Source organism: Sciurus carolinensis, unplaced genomic scaffold (assembly GCF_902686445.1).
Source record: "Sciurus carolinensis unplaced genomic scaffold, mSciCar1.2, whole genome shotgun sequence".
NCBI classification, from domain to species: Eukaryota; Metazoa; Chordata; class Mammalia; order Rodentia; family Sciuridae; genus Sciurus; species Sciurus carolinensis.
In genome coordinates this window covers 57890-69455 of record NW_025920504.1, presented here as the reverse complement: position 1 = coordinate 69455, position 11566 = coordinate 57890, and the positions used below count along the sequence as shown (strand labels likewise).

General features: G+C 35.7%; 1 pseudogene; it reads right to left on the bottom strand.

The window, feature by feature from the left end:
* Window positions 1-232: 232 nt before the first annotated feature.
* On the bottom strand, window positions 233-7533 carry LOC124975795 (E3 SUMO-protein ligase RanBP2-like; annotated as a pseudogene).
* Window positions 7534-11566: the final 4033 nt, after the last annotated feature.

The window sequence follows — 11566 nt, the reverse complement described above, 5'->3', positions numbered from 1 at the left end:
CTACAGATATGTCAGGAGTAGATAAACACAAGATACCTGAAATACACCAGTGTTTAAACTTTTATTTCACACCATGCAAGGTCAATTATAACACACTAAAAAGTGATAAGTGCTATAAGCTGCAATTTTACATTTATACATTGGAAATGTTCATTTTCAAAATCTGAACATAATTACCATATTATCTGTAACAGCTACACTTCAAATCAACTGCTTATACAGATAAAATTTACTATGAAAAACAATGATTTTTTATCTGGCCACATTCTATGATACTAATTCTTCAACTAACAGATCCTTTGAGAGAACCAAATGATTCAATCTTTTTTTCACAGTATCCAAACTGTCCCTAACAAACCCAAATACTATAAGCTAAAGACCAAATGTTCTGCTTTGTTCAATGCCATGTAAATTGAGAATTATTAGTGTTTGGTCTCAATTGGCTGCACAGAGTAAGCCAGGAACAGTATGTTTCACATCAAAGTTCTCACCTTCAAATATATCTCAATAAATGGACTGTCCTCCTGTTCCATCACATTTTGTGATATCTCCCCCAAAAGAATGATTTCAATTAATAGGAATCCTGAGTAAAACATAAAATATACATAGAAATGGCCACTATAGGGTAAATCCTGACCACCCATTTTCTTTAAGAATGCATTTTGAAAATTAAATACTTATTTTTGAATGAAGATAAAAATAAAAAGTCCTTTTTTCCACACTTTTCTCCAAGTTCCAGTATGTTTTAGGTGTTAGAAATTTGGACCCTTTCGAGTTTGAAACTTCTGGGCAGAATTAGGGAACCAGTGATGATGACACTCTTATTTGGGAAAGCTAAATAAATCTTAAGAAAACTACATGATGTGGTCAAGAAGAAATTCACAAATTATCCAAGTTACTGTGGTGTACATTCTTCTTGACTTCAATTACTACAGGTAGTTAGTACTTACTTGGCAAACAAAATCTGGAATTACTCTGTGAAAAATAGAGTTCTTAAAACCAAAGCTCTTCTCTCCAGTGCACAGTGCTCTGAAGTTCTCAGCAGTTCAAAAAACAACATTTGAAAATAATTCAAATGTTCACCATCCACACAAACATCAAAAAATACCACAGGATTTGTCTCCTTTGATAACTCTGCTGCCATAGATACCTCTCTATGGAGTTTCAATAAATTTTGTTGACATTCTTCAAATTTTTTCTTAAAAGTCTCAGTCATTTCTTTTGTTTTAAATCTCACTGCAAGTTGTTTCACATTTGCTTTTCCATCTATTGGAAAAACAAGTGACCAGAATATTAACATAACTTATAAATTGTTTTATGTTCCTTATGGTTTTTAGAAAAGTCCAAAAAAGTAAGAAAATTAGCATCCAAAATTAGAAACTCACTAGCATAATCTCAAGCAGTCATAACTAAAGCATTATTTGAAATATTTACAGGTTTTACTCTCATTGTTTTGGTGATAACATGGTTTGCACACACTTTAAACACCTGGCCTCTTCTCATTAGGATCTGATAGTAATTTTTCATTGTATGCCAAAGAATTTTTATATCTCCAACTCCTTGCTCCTTCTACTGACTGACATCTCTATCCCACCTATAAAGTTTGGATCTGTCTTTAAACAAAATTTCTTCATCTTTTTCTCCAGATTTTACTTCTACCTATGAAAAAAGATGAACTCATCTGTAAGCTGATGCTTATAATTCCATAACAAATTTCAAAAATCTAAATTTTTAAACAGATTTTCCTTGTAAGGATATTAGTTTTTACTCTATAGGTTAAGAGGCTTTAAAAAGTGCCGGTTCTTGAAAAGAAATATTAACTACTGACTGAGGTTGAAAAATGACAAAATAATTTTCCTAAAGTAACATTCTTGTCCAAAAACTGTAAAAGGTTACTTTTTACTGAAATGACTTTGGCAATTATGGAAATTACTTTATTCCCAGATATACAGTGTGAAAGCAAACATGATATTCTAACAACATATGAAAAAAGTTTTCTTGCCAACAATTGCATATACTACTTACAAAGCAAAATCTATACAAAGTTTAAAAAGAGGGCTCAGGTATAGGTTTGTGATACAGCACTTGCATAGTATGTCTGACATCCTTGGGTTTTATCGCCAGCACTGCTAAAACAAGAAAAACAAGGAAAAGCAACCAGAAGTATGCTTAAAAGCTGAATGCCTAAGCCAGGCACAGTGGTAAATGCTTGTAGTCCCAGTAACTCTTGAAGCAGAGGCAGGAGGATTTCAAGTTCAAGGCCAGCCTCAGCAATTTAGTGAGAACCTAAGCAACTTAGCAAGACCCTGTTTCAAAATAAAAAAAAAAATAAAGAACTAAGGATGTAGCTTAGTGGCAAAGTACTCCTGGGTTAAAGCCCCAGTACCAAAAACAAAAGACAAAAGTAAAAACAAAACAAAACAAAACAAAACAAAAAAAGAAAACACTGATGTCTAAAAAATAGAGCTACTACTTCAGATTATAAGTATTCTGAAAGAAAACAACCATAGTCCTAACCAATCAATCCAGGGTAAGTTTTGAGCTTAAAATGAAAATTAAGTAATTAGTAAAATTTTCATTCCCTGACATTTACTTCTGATAATGACACTACTGGTTCAAAATCAAAATCTTCACTATGAACTACTTCTTCATCACTACCATCTTCATCTTCACTAGCTTTACTGGTTGTCTGTGTTCCAAACACAGTTGCTCCAGTATTTGCCCACTGGAAATTTTTATCTGAGGAAAAAATGAGGATATGTAAACCACATAATCTACTTTTTAAAGGTTTTTAAAATCTTGCTCTTAGATTATTAGTGCTAAATTATCATTTTCAACAACCGAGACAACTATTAAAAATGTTTAAAATAAGCCAGGTAGGGTGCTTAGGGAGACAGAGATTAGAGCACTGAAATTTCAAAGGCAGTCTCAGCAATTTGGTGAAGCTTTAAGTAACTTAGTAAGGTTCTCTCTTTAAATTTAAAAGGTTGTGACTGAAGCTCAGTAAAGCATCCCTGAGTTCAATTCCAGAACCAACCCCAACCCAAAAAAGTTTAAAATATTCTGGCAAGGTCAACTCACACACAAATCTGCAAGAAATTTATAATTTTAGTTACTATAACAAGCACATCTTAAATTAAAGCAAGAATTCAATACCCAAGAAAACAAATATAATCTGATAATCTGCAATTAAACAAAACAAAACAAAAAAGAACTGAGAAAGCCAAAAGCTATTTCTGTGAAAAGACAAGCACACTGATTCCTGATTCCTTTCAAACCTTAAGAACAAAATAAATTAAGTAAAACAAAGTAAAAAAGTAAGAAAAGAGGATGGTGAATGGAGTGATCTCACAAAAATGGAGAAGTGATGGTGAGGACAGAATGTAGTGAGTAAGATTTATTTAAGTAAGTCTTCCTCCTTATGTTTTTCCTATTTTATATGTTAGTTTGCAATCATGATAGAGTACTTGGTTATACTGAGCAATAAGCAGCAAACACACCAAATTTCATTTGGTTTTTTTTGCAGAAAACTGTACCCACTATAATGTTATATGTGCTGACTTATTAACTCTTTTACTTTTTAGGCTATTAGGAAAAACAAAAATAAAGAAACATGTTAAAGGGGAGTTCATGAATTCTAATGCAACATCATATCCCAAAGTAGTTTACTGCTTCTACAAGTAGCAAAAGCTGTGAAAAAAGGTGTAACTAAGTGGAGATAATAGTTATTTGAATTGCATTAATCATTTAAGCATATACCTTCAATAAAATTTATCCCATAGATCAACCATCTTATATAAGAACAATTTAGATGGTTCAGACATGAAATTTACATGATTTCACAGATATGAAAGACATAAGAATGAGAAAAAATGAATAGCCTTATTCTAATAATCTTGAAACAATTAAATGATGAAATCATTTGTACAAATGTACTGTTTTATAGAAATGCTACCAAATAGATTAAAAATAGAAACATCACTGATAGAGAATGAGAAAGCACATCATTTATAAATTTATTACAGCATCATAAATTAGCATGACCATAATACTAAAATCCAAATTATCTCCTTAAAAAATGCAGATTCAGGGATGGAGATAAAATTAAGTGGTAGAGGGCTCGCCTATCATGTGTGAGGCCTCTAGGGTCAATCCCTAGTACTTTAAGAAGGGGGGAAAAAGTAAATTCCTAATTCTTGAAATATCAACAAATCAAATTTAAAAGTACATATAGTTAAAAGAATAACATTACCAAAGTCAGAATTTTTTCAAAACTGAAAAATATTTCTGCATTTAAGGACAGGGAAGACCATTAGAATAATTTGTACAAAATTTTAAAAATTCTTATGGTTATATTATTAATAATAAAATTAATCAGGGTGTTGTCCTGCAGATCTGTAATTACAGTGATTGTGAATGCTGAGGCAGGAGAATCACAGGTTTAAGAACAGCCTGAGCAACTTAATGATACCCTGCCTCAAAAAAAATTTTAAAATGGGTGGGCAATGTACACTCAGTGATAGAGGACCCCTGGGTTCAATCCCCAGTAAAATCAATCAATCAATCATAGAAGTCCTTCATTATGAGAACACTTAGTAAATGGGAAAGTGCTACTTTAGTGACAACACTGTAACAAAGACTGGTTCTTTAAGTTGCATTTTGTTCTGTTAACATAACTAAAATAACTTCTTAATCTTATCTTTAGGACCAAAGGCAAAATCCCCAGAATTACTGGAAGACAAATCTGCAAATGACAGTCCTCTACCACTTCCAAATGAAATTGTTTAATTTTCCAATGACAAAAGAAAAAGAACAATTTATTATTTCATTTAAGATATTCTGAACATCGAAGATTTCCCCAGGATGGAAAAAAGGACAAGATTTTCTATAGTACAGGCTAGAGTGGCTTAGCTTCTATATTTTGGTAAGTTCTGTATTTTGGTAAATTTTACATCCAATTTTGAACTTCTTCTTCTACAGGTACTATTCACAATGAATACAATACTACACAAAATGCATGCCAAAAAATTAATGAGGTGGTGAACTCTTAAGCTACATTACACAATCATACAGTTTCTGCTTCATAAAATCTTTTACAAAAAGTTACTAAATCAAGAAATGGAGGGAAGAATTTTAGAAAATATCTGTATAAAAATATTTTGCATTCTGTATTATAAAAAAGCTCACAAAAACTAAACGTCCCATTTACATTTGGTCATCAGAAATTAAGGGTTATCTGAATTCTATATGATCTCTGAAATCACTATGCTTTACTAATTTGTCTGAAAATGTAGAGGTTTTAGGTGTGCAATTACCTTCCTCTTCCACCATAGTAAAACTCTAAAGTGTCTATAAATGTAACATGTGTGACTTATTTAGGACTCCTATTGGGGGAAAATTATCTACCATATATTATAAAGTAATTTACAGAGACACTTCTTCCACCTCAAAAAAAAAATAAACAATCAGAATGGAATAATGGGAAGAAAGCAATACCAAACATTAGTTACTATAATTGAATAATTTACCAAGCTTTTAGCCTTATAAAAAAGAAATATAAGCTTGAGCAATACTATTAAACAATACTAAAATAAAAACAATATTACAAAGAAAATCACCATGTAAGTAAACTATTATCTCTTATGTTCAGGCAAACAGGTCAAGAGTCACAATACTATGTAATCCCTGTAATCACAGGTCTAACAATAAAGATATATCTTTATTTTATGGTTGGCAATGCAGTATGACTTTCCTTCTTAGCACTGCTTATATCTTATGCCCCTTCATATCTTCAAAAGTCTATCTTCTCAAACACAGGTGCACTTTTATGTAATACATGATTACAGAAACACATTAAGTTTTACCTTGGCTTGTAGATTCTGTATCAGTTTCCTTTCTAGTACACAAATCTACAGGTCTGTCCACAGTTCCAGAGGAAACAGATGATAAACTAATATGCTTGGTAATATCATCAGGTTCTTCAGATTTACAGAAAAATGCTGCAGTCACTTCAGTCCTACCTGTATACACACTGTCAGTTGTGCTAGTTATTTCCTCACTCTGGGATTTCTGCACAGAGGAAGTAACAAAATACTATGCCATTAAGTACTGACTTATACCTTGTATACACAAAGTTCAGGGTTCTAATCCCAGCACCACAATACCAGACCTCAAACTATACCACAGAGAAATAGTAACAAAAATAGCATGGCATTGGCACCAAAATAGATAGGCAGACCAATGGTAGAGAAGAGAAGACACAGATACAGCCACATAAGTATTCACCTCATACTAAACATAGGAGCTGAAAACATCCAATGGAGAAAAGATAGCCTGTTCAACAAATGTTGCTGGCAAAACTATAAATCCATATGCAGTAAAATGGAATTAAACCTCTATCTCTCACCCTGCACAGAACCCAACTCAAAATGGATCAAGGACTTAGGAATAGACCAGAGAGGCTGCATCAAGTAGAAGACAAAGAAAGTCCAAATATTCTTCATGTTGACTTAGGATCAGACTTCCTTAACAAGCCTCCCAAAGCACAAGAAATCAAAGCAAGAATAATTAAATGGAATGAACTCAAACTGAAAACTTTTTTCTCAGCAAAGGATACAATTAAAAATGTGAAAATAGAGCTCACAGAGTGAGAGAAAATCTTTTCTACATGTACTTCAGATAGAGCACTTATCTCCAAAATTTATAAAGAACTTATAAAACTTTACACCAAAAATACAAAGGACTCAATAAATAAATGGTCCAAGGAACTGGACAGACATTTTACAGAAGAAGACATACAGGTGATTAATAAATATATGAAAAAGTGTTCAACATCTCTAGTAATTAGAGAAATGCAAATTTAAAAAAACTCTATAATTTTATCTTACTCCAATTAGAATGGCTATTATCAAGAACACAAACAATAATAGATGTTGGCATGAATGTGGGGAAAAAGACATACTTTTACATTGCTGGTGGAGCTGCAAATTGGTGCAGCCACTCGGAAAGCAGTGTGGAGAAACCTCAGAAAACTTGGAATGAACCCCCCTTTTGACTCAGTTATCCCACTCCTCAGTTTATACCCAAAGGACTTAAAATCAGCATACTACAGTAACAGAGCCACATCAATATTCATAGCAGTTCAATTCACAATAGCTACATTGTGGAACCAACCTAGATGCCCTTCAACAGATGAATGGATAAAGAAACTGGTATATACACACAATGTAACAGGATTTAGCCATAAAGAAGAATAATATTATGGCATTTGCAAATAAATGGATGGAATTGGATAATATCATGCTAAGTGAAATAAGCTGATCCCAAAAAACTAAAGGCCAAATGTTTCCCCTGTTAAGTGTAAAATGATATTTAATGGTGGTTGTGGGGGGGGAGTGAGAGAAGAATGGAGGAACTTTAGATTATGTAGACATTAGATTATGACAGGTAGGGGGGATATGAAAAATGGTGGAATGAGACAGATATAATTACCCTATGTACATATATGATTACACAAATGGTAGGAATGTACATCTCTTGTGCAAACATAGAAACAAAATGATGTAACCATTTGTGTACAATGAATCAAAATGCTGTCTGTAAAAAATTTTAAAAATAATTTAAAATAAAAAAAACAAGTTGCTATTTCTTCTAAATAATACTGACTTACAAAAGGATCACATAACCTGCTTTACAAGAAAGTGAGGACTTGGACTTCTGGACGCTTTCTCTCCCCAAACCTACAACTACAATGCCTGGACTTAAATATGCAGAGCAACTCTATAAGAAGCTCTGAAAGGTGGATAAACATAGCAGATTAATTATCGTACAACCAGATGGGAAATCTGGTGGTGACATCATGTGGAGTTTTTATCAGTCTGTCCTATATCCCAGGCTGGTATTACAATGGTTCAATGAAGTAGAACTGCCAAGGGCACACACACACACACACACCAAAGTCTGAAGTCAGTTCTCTTTGACCAGAGGAGGGAGTGGTCATCAAATGACTCATGTGTTGGGACTATCCAAAACAGACTTTAAAGAATATATTATGACAATATTCCAAGAAGTAAGGACAGACACTTTTAAGTGAAAACAGTCTTTCTCAGTAAAGAAGCAATTATAAAAAAGAACCAAATGGAAATTTTACAATAAAATCTAGAGTTAAAGAAATAATTTTATCGTCCACTTCATCCATCAACAGTAAAATACATACATTCTTCAGAAGTTTACATGGAACATTTACCAAGAAAGACCATGTGCTAGGGTCTGTGTTATGGTTCAATGGTAGAGTGCTTGGCTAGCAAGCATAGGGCCATTGGGTTTGCTACCCAGCATCACATAAAAAAGACAAAGAGGCCACTTAAAATAATAGAAAACACACAACGGATAATATGAAACCAAGGAGCCAACGGAGAGCTTCGATCCGCAAGCAGCCTCTGGGATCAGGGCAGGGCAGCCAGAGAATTCTTCAGGCGGCTCTGCACACTCCAGCCACAGGTTCTTTCCATGGGGTGATCCAAGATGGTGGACTACAGGGGGACTGCATCCCCAGTTGCTCCAGAACCCAGGAGTTAAGAAGGGGAGGCATTGAGAGACCCGGACCAAAATAGAGCCACGGGTAAGTCTGCCCACTGGGTAAAGCTCGGCCCGGGTGGCAGGCCCAGAGAGATGTGGCTTATCAGAGCAGGGCAGGGCAGCTAGAGTCTTCCATAGGCAACCCTGTGCAGTCTGGTGCTGGGCCCTCCCACACAGCCAGCTTCTCAGGGTTCTTGGAGCAGGACCCCTACTGAGAGCCTTTCTGATCAGAACAAGCTCCAAGTCCCGGAGCCAGCATGGCATACTCTGGCCCACAAGCAGCTTCAGGGACCAGGACAGGGCAGTCAGAGACCTCCCCAAGCAGCCTGGATCCCTGCGATGGGAGGCGCCTTTCAAGGCTAGATTCTCGGAACAGACCGCCCAGTGAGAGACTTTCTACATAGAGCTAGCCACAAGTCCCCGAGCCAACGGAGAGCTTCGATCCACAAGCAGCCTCTGGGATCAGGGCAGGGCAGCCAGAGACTTCTCCAGGTGGCTCTGCCCACTCTGGCCGCAGGCTCTTTCCATGGGATGATGCAAGATGGCGACCTAGAGGGTGACTGCATCTCCAGTCACTCCAGAACCCAGGACTCAAGAAGGGGAGACACTGAGAGACTTGGACAAAAATAGAGTTCCGGGGTGAGTCTCCCCCACTGGGCGAAACATGGCCTGGGCACCAGGCACAGATAGGGGTGGCTTATCAGAGCAGGGCAGGGCAGCTAGAGTCTTACCAAGGTAGCCTTCCACATTCCGGCGGTGGGCTCCCCCCACAGGCCCAGCTGCACGGTGCAGGCCCCCAGTGAGAGCCTTTCCGCACAGAGCCAGTTCCAAGCCCTGGAACCAGTAGGGGCTAGGGGCAGCTTTATTCGGAAGCACTGCATTATCAAGTTCCTCCAAGACTTCAGGCTACTGAAGGCTGGGAGGTGATACACTGGAAATCTACTAGGACACTATAAGCCAATAGAGGAAATCTGCAATATCTCAGATTCCCACTGACAGCTGAACAATATGAGAAAACAAGGGAAGAAAATGTCCCAAACAAACCTAGATACTACATCAATAAAACCCAATGACAGCACAGCAGAAGAAATGTCAGAAAGGGAGTTCAGAATGTACATAACTAAAACAATCAGGGAAGCAAATGAAGAGATGAAAGAGCAAATGCAGGCATTGAAGGAGGAGATGAAAGAGCAAATGCAGGCATTAAATAATCACACCAATCAACAGTTAAAAGACCAAATACGGGAAGAAAGAGATCATTTCAATAAAGAGTTAGAGATACTGAAAAAAAAACAAACTGAAATACTTGAAATGTAGGAAACAATAAACCAAGATAAAAACTCCATAGAAAGCATAACCAATAGGATAGAACACCTGGAAGACAGAACTTCAGATATTGAAGACAAATGATTTAATCTTGAAAACAAAGTTGGCCAAACAGAGAAGATGGTAAGAAGTCATGAACAGAATTTACAAGAATTATGGGATATCATGAAAAGGACAAATTTAAGAATTATTGGGATTGAGGAAGGCTTAGAGAAACAAACCAAAGGAATGAACAATCTATTCAATGAAATAATATCAGAAAATTTCCCAAATCTGAAGAATGAAATGGAAAACCAAGTACAAGAGGCTTATAGAACTCCAAATATACAAAATTACAACAGACCCACACCAAGGCACATTATTATGAAGATACCTAACATACAAAATAAAGACAGAATTTTAAAGGCCGTGAGAGAAAAGAATCAAATTACATTCAGAGGGAAACCAATAAGAATATCAGCAGATATTTCAATCCAGACCCTAAAAGCTAGAAGGGCCTGGAGCAACATTTACCAAACCCTGAAAGAAAATGGATGCCAACCAAGAATCTTATACCCAGCAAAACTTACCTTCAAATTTGACGAAGAAATAAGATCCTTCCATGATAAGCAAAAGCTAAAGGAATTTACAAAAAGAAAGCCAGCATTACAGAACATTCTCAGCAAAATATTCCATGAGGAGGAGATGAAAAACAACGATGCAAATCAGCAACAGGAGGCGCTAGCCTAAAGGAATAACCAAATAAAGGAGAAACCAAATCATGTCAAAAAACAAATATGAGTCAAGTGACTGGGGATACAAAACATATCACAATAATAACCCTGAATGTTAATGGCCTGAACTCATCAATCAAAAGACATAGAGGGCAGATTGGATTAAAAAGAAAAATCAAACAATATGCTGCCTGCAAGAGACTCATCTCATAGAAAGAGATACCCATAGACTAAAGGTGAAAGAATGGGGAAAAACATATCATGCACACGGACACAGCAAAAAAGCTGGAGTATCCATCCTCATTTCAGATAATGTGGACCTCAAGCCAAAACTACTCAAAAGGGATAAAGAAGGACATTACATGCTGCTTAAGGGAAGCATAAATCAGCAAGACATAACAATCATAAATATCTATGCCCCGAACATTGGCTCATTCACGTACGTCAAACAAATCCTTCTCAATTCCAGAAATCAAATAGACCACAACACAATAATACTAAGCGATTTTAACACACCTCTCTCACCACTGGATAGATCGTCCAAACAAAAATGGAATAAAGAAACCATAGATCTCAATAACACAATCAACAATTTAGACTTAACAGACATATATAGAATATACCATCCAACAAAGAACGAATACACTTTCTTCTCAGCAGCACATGGATCCTTCCCCAAAATAGACCATATTTTATGCCACAAAGCTACTGTTAGCAAATACAAGAAGATAGAGATACTACCTTGTACTATATCAGATCATAATGGATTGAAATTAGAAATAAATGACAGAATAAAAAACAGAAATTTCTCCAATACCTGGAGATTAAATAATACACTATTATATGATGAATGGATAACAGAAGACATCAGGAGGGAAATAAAAAATTCTTAGAAGTAAATGAGAACAAAGACACATCATATCAAAATCTCTGGGACACTATGAAAGCAG